We start from the raw sequence: 6,000 nt of genomic DNA on the forward strand, positions 1-6,000 counted from the left end.
GTCATAATCAGGAAAGGTTCAATGATGCTGACTAGCTGAGACCTGCTCAATTGATTTATATATATGGATTTGCAATTTAATATTGCACAAGAAATTGCAGTTTTTTGTTGCAATTTAATATCACAGCAAGATGTTTCAGAACTAGTTTGAATTACTTCTCGCAACTTAAGATTACAGAGAAATCAACTATGATCTTTGAAGGCACAAGTATGAACTAGCAATGTAGGACATGCTGATGGAATTTCTGCATTCTTTAGATTTTAAATGAACAATTAGTGGTCTTTTTTTCTCAAAAATTAATGTGTGTGTGTGTGTGTGTGTGTGTGTGTGTGTGGGATCTAGAATTTCTGCTTATTTAGTTGAAAATTCTGCTTATTCAGGATCTAGAATTTCTGCTAGAGAACTTGCTGCAAAACCTCACTTCACTTCAATGCCATAATATTTGGGATTTCCACAAGTAACAACCTTGTCTTCTGATATACGGCATTGAGAAGTGGAAAAATCGTTGGTTCTGAAAAGAGAGAGAGAGAGAGAGAGAGAGAGAGAGAGAGAGAGAGAGAGATTCAACACTTCATATTGCTTCAAATCTAACTTGTTCCTTGCACCAGTTGAGTGGTAAGTCACACTACTGGGTTGATTTTTTTTTTCCCACCATTTTACTGTTATATTTTCTTGTACATGAATAATTAAATCCCAAAAAGCCCACAGTTTTGCCTTTCCTTGATTTGGTTTCCAGGAAAACAAAATGAAAATCAGTAGTTTCTTTGAGAAGATGTAAAGCATTTGCCCAAAATTGAGGTCTAATCTCCAGGCATGTGATCTAGAAGAAGCATGCACTGTTCAATGCTCCTCTGCTTTTTTTTTTTTTTTTTTCTCTTTTTTATGTAACTTTTACATTTTTATGTATTATTTTCATATGTTTCTTCACTTTAGAGATCATTTATGTGATTGCAGAATTGTTTGGAACTTTTGTCACCAAATGCATGTTCTGAGGGAGATCTAGAGTGTTTGGGACTTAAGGTTGTTGAAGATCAAATCTAATAGGAATAAGATTTTATGTAGGTATTTCATTTTTCTTGTCTTGTCATATTTAACTTTCCTATATTACATGAAGTAACAAACTTAAAACATAATATTATAGAAGCTCTATCAAATTATTCTCACCTCTTACAAATTGGTATCAAAAGAAGCGTACAGTCTCATGCTTTACAGTTTCACAAATCCACATCTTTCTTGCCCATTCTCATTTTCAAAATTTAAAGACTGTAAATATATATTTTTTTTCTCCTTCACTTGAGCAGGTTGGCATCTCAATCATAATGTGTTCTGTGAATTTATACTTTTTGGCAATATTAACCCAAAAATGGTTAACAATGCGGCGAATGGTGGAACTTGATTTCCTATTTGTCCTTTTAATCTTAATTTCAGGCTGTTTTACTGATATTGTGAATCAGTAGATTGAAGCATTTCCATGTATTTTTAATTGAGCTATGGAATTTCAAATAAGCATTCTGCAATTATTGTCTCCAATTTCAGAGTTTGGAAACCGATAATGGTCGTCTTGTTGAAAGATGCCGGAGAAGAACAGCTATGAATTGGTCTCTCTTGCTCAAGAAAGTGTTTTTTTTGGTATGTTCATCATCTTCACCTGCCTTACTATGTATATAATCCAAGTATATTCCATTTTTTTTAATTCCATTTTCTATTTTTTGACAGTCTGGTACATCGTGCAAAATTTTCAGCCTTTATGGACCCAATTTCAGTTTAGACTTCAAAGGAGAACTTGTGGGCACAACAATCATGCAGAACTACATGGTACTCTCATTTCTTTTTGTTAATTTGACAACATTGAATGAGCAGCGTGAAATCCAATCTGATGGACTGATTTGCTTTTCTAATAGGCACAAAAACAATATGACCGTCGCTCTTGATTATAAAACTTAAGACCATGATTCCTACTTCATTTTGTAATTTTGTTTTCTTGATTCTCTAGTTTTAACTGGAGATGCCACTGTGAAGAGGTCCCATAATCCCTTGTAGTTTTAGCTTCTACACTTTGCAAGAGACTTGGTTTTCTATGCAGAAACTGACAAGCTGGTAATTGCCTCAGTTAATAAAATGATGAACCTCCCTATATTCAAATTTTAAACTGAAGCATTGTTTGTTGTTCTCAAAATGAAATGCTGTGGCTGTCTCTAAGTGTAATCTTCTTGTTCATTGTGAATTTGATGTCATTACCTCAATGGATGCCCAAACTCACCTCAAAGCAGTTGTTTATAGATGTTGATGTTGACAATTGGTGAGTTAACTATGACAATTTTGTGTAGTTAAATTCATTTCTAAGAGTTTATTTTTGGCTTCTTATTTTTTTTCCTCTCATTTCGGATTGAACAATATGCAGCTTCCAAAATGTAGGATGGGAATCATTGTGATGAAGGTCATTTTCATCTATCAACTCTCTTCATCTCATTCCTTTGTAAGTTAAATCATTTATGAACGATATTTGTACTGCTAAATGCAGAGGTGGATAAAACATTGGTTCTGAAAGCAAAATGATATTAAAAATATTTTCTCCCATTCTAATTTAAACATTCCATCAAACAGTGGATTTTTTTTTCCAACATTGGGATTTATGCATGATAATTACCTCAAATTGAAGTTTCATCTCCCTTGCCCAGAGAAACTGCTGATTGCAAGGATTTTCATATGTACAATAATGAATGGCTGTGGATGAACTTCAACTTGCCGCCACATTTTAACAACTTGGGACTGTAGAATTTCTTTATTGATGGCTTCTTCAGATAAGGCACAACTTCCAATTTTCTCCAACCAGTTAAGAGGAGATAACAGGGTGAATTATGCTTCTGTGGAAAATGATTTCTAACTAATAACCCTTAAAATTGGGATCAGTCTGACTGACTACTTGAGGAGACAACATCGAAACAAACTTGTTGCCAAATTTTCTGAAACCAACTTTCTTCTTATGTCATTCACAAGTGAAACTATAAAATTTATTGTTGCACTGATTATATGCCTTTGCAAGTGTGATTTATAAGTTTCTTTTTCATGTGAAATAAGGTTAATGTGTGTCCACATTTTTATGTAGTGAGAGAAAAGCACATCCATCAGTCATAGCAATTCTTGCACATGCAAATAGTTGTCAAATTCCATCTCTTGTACAGTGCATGATTCCATAGCTTTCCTTTGATGCTTGAGCATGTTGGATTAAATTTATAATACATTCAAGGAAACTTTAAAATGCTCAAATTTAGTTGTAGTCCTGAAATCACATTAAACCTATCAAATCAGATTCCTTGTTTACTTTGTAAACTGAGCCGAAGACTTTTTTTTTCGTTAAGGTTTGACTGTTCAACATTCCCAATGATGTTCATGTGCATTACCGTTGTTGTTGAGTGATTGGTTCTCTCCCCATTTACATCATCATTTAGGCAGTAGTCATCCTATGTGAATAATGGCATGAATTGTTGACCCATAATTGAAAAGTGCTCCTATTGTTTTGTCAAAAAGAAATCTTCCGGTTGCTAGCAACCTTAATGCGTGCAACTCTTTTTGTAGTTAAATATGGAGTGACTATGAGTTGGTGGTCAAATATATATATATATATATATATATATATATATATATATATATATATATATATATATAAAGGATGAAACCTTTCAGACAAATGAATGATTTTTCTTTTAAGTTGTTATTTTCTCATAAATTATTAAAATTTAATCAAGCTGTTACTTTTAATTGAGTTGTTAATAAAAAAAATCTATAGTAACATTTAAAGAAGTTTAATCTTTAAATCAAGTATTATTTGTTGATTATGGTTGCTTAATCCTCTTTATAAGTGCTTCCTTAATTCAGAATGTTAGGTGTGTTCCACAATACCCTTCATTGTCTCGCTCCTCCAAAGGTTGAGATTATGTTTTGGTTGGCGTGCCTTGGCAGATTGGTCTCAAAAGAATGGTTATGTAGGCTCAATATTATCCCAGCATCCGAGATTCTTTGTCCCCGTTGTAGTGATGCCATTAAATCAGTCACTCATATCTTTTTGGGGTACAAAACTTCATGAGAGGTGTGGTCTTGGTTCTTTAATTGGTAGGGAATTTATTTGTGTATTCGTAATTCTGTTTCTTTGTTGCTGCTAAAATGGAAAATTTTGGCTCATGGGAAGTTTCAGGTCAAATTCTGGTACACTTTATTTTTCTCAATTATGTGGTCCATCTGGCTTATGAGAAATGAAGGAATTTTCTCGGGTGAGGAGGTGTCATTGCTCTCTCTGTGTTCTCTTATTCTCCATCGAGTAGCCATCTGGCTCAAGGCAATGGAAGCTAGCTTCCCATACTCTGGTTTGGATCTGCTGTCTTCAGTCTCTTCCATCAAAGCATCAACCTGTATCTTCCTGGACCCCTCCGCCTCTAAATCAGCTCAAGTTGAACGTTGAAGGTTCCTCCCTAGGCATGCCCGGCCCTAGTGCTGTTGGTGGAGTTTTGAGAGGTTCATATGGTAAACCTTCTCTGCTTGTTCTCCTGCCCATCTAGGATTGATGATTCAAATGCCGCAAGAGGCAAAGGCCATTCAAAAAGTGTTTGTTGTCTGTTTCTCCCCCCTCTTTACCCTGCCAATGCTGTCAGTATCCTTGTTGAGACTGACCCTAAGATCGCTGTGTCTTGGGTGAATAACGAAGACAGTACTTCTTGGTGTGTGTGTCTCCTCGGTGCTGCACCCTATTAGCTGCAACCTAAAGCGCCTCCCTAATGCCGTGGTGAGTCATTCTCATAGAGAAGTGAATTGCTTCGCTGACACTTGCAATACAGGGATTGTACCGCAATTGTATTTGTTAGCTTTCTTATAATTGCTTTGTGTCGGCTTTTGTTGACATGGGTAGAACGTCTTGCTTCATTAGGTTGGGTGTAAGGGGTATGCCTGCTGGCATGGGTTTAGTTGGAAGCATCCTTCTATCCTTTTCTTTTATCATTAATAAATAGCATATTAACCCTTTTTTGAGAAACTATATATTTTATTATTTTAGAAGATATTATTGCGTGTTATGATCCAACAGTAAAGTTATATGTCAAAATTAAAATGGCAGGAAATTAAAGAATATGGAAGACAAGGAAAACCAACAACAAGACGCCTGCGCCATTTGGCTGCAGTAAGACTTTGCATAACGAATCATACCTCAATCGCCTGCCTGTCTATTAAACAACCAATACGCATCCTTTTAAAGCACATACCATTCAATTTCTTTTCTTAATATACATTGGTGTGCCATTATTGGGAAAAAAGTATTTTAAATGGTAATTTCATTTGATGTAAATTATTATTTATATAATTTAATGCTTTTTTTTTCATTAAATGTTAGTTAAGTACCTCGCAATTTAAAAATCAGAATTAGAACTCACAAGTCTTGAGTGTTATACTATTTCTATATGTTATTATAGCTAGAAATTTAAAGAAAACAGGCTCTGCTCAATGGTCCTCTGTTTTTTTCAACATTTACATTTTTACAGCTTCTTGTAAGACCAATAAATCGTGTTCTCTTCTATAAAGAAGAATTATCAGGCATTTTCCAGCAACACTAATGCTTGTTACTCTTGCTGTGGTTCACATGCATGGGACATGAAAATGGTGTTTTCACCTATTGTAGAACAAAGTTTATCGTATGGAATTTTTTTCATGGGTGTGAAGTTTTCTTAAAACTACATATTCTCATATTTTCCACAAGTGTTTTGGATCATTTTTTATTTGATAAAATTAGAAAATTCCCTGTGACTAATCACTTTGAATGTGTTTTCTGTGTGTCCAGTCATCTGGTTCAAGCAAATTTAAGGATCATGATATCACACAAAAGATGAATGTTTCTTGTAAATAATTAAAAGTTTTTATTATTCATTTTCATTGAAAATTCCTGGCTTAATTTCTATTATTTTCCATCAAATTCTATGTCACATAAACGCTGACGACAAAAACAAGTGTAAAGGTCGT

At 34.3% G+C, this 6,000-nt stretch overlaps 1 protein-coding gene across 42 annotated transcripts in view; it reads left to right on the forward strand.

The window, feature by feature from the left end:
• The window catches only part of LOC110664718 (uncharacterized), a 29,133-nt gene extending 24,110 nt beyond the window's left edge, over positions 1-5,023 (forward strand). For 5 of the 42 annotated variants that reach the window (XR_009143323.1, XR_009143307.1, XR_009143308.1 and 2 more), the window contains 10 exons: positions 381-615; positions 737-798; positions 955-1,058; positions 1,429-1,629; positions 1,717-1,815; positions 1,994-2,097; positions 2,271-2,299; positions 2,402-2,476; positions 2,679-3,181; positions 3,877-5,023. The gene's annotated coding sequence lies outside the window, so the exon portion shown is untranslated. Of the gene's footprint in view, positions 1-380; positions 616-736; positions 799-954; positions 1,063-1,428; positions 1,630-1,716; positions 1,816-1,901; positions 2,300-2,401; positions 2,477-2,678; positions 3,182-3,876 lie in introns of all 42 variants that reach the window. The other 37 variants (XR_009143328.1, XR_009143319.1, XR_009143334.1 and 34 more) reach the window with 37 other exon arrangements.
• Positions 5,024-6,000: the final 977 nt, after the last annotated feature.

This window comes from Hevea brasiliensis, chromosome 14 (assembly GCF_030052815.1).
Source record: "Hevea brasiliensis isolate MT/VB/25A 57/8 chromosome 14, ASM3005281v1, whole genome shotgun sequence".
In the NCBI taxonomy this organism is placed as follows: domain Eukaryota; kingdom Viridiplantae; phylum Streptophyta; class Magnoliopsida; order Malpighiales; family Euphorbiaceae; genus Hevea; species Hevea brasiliensis.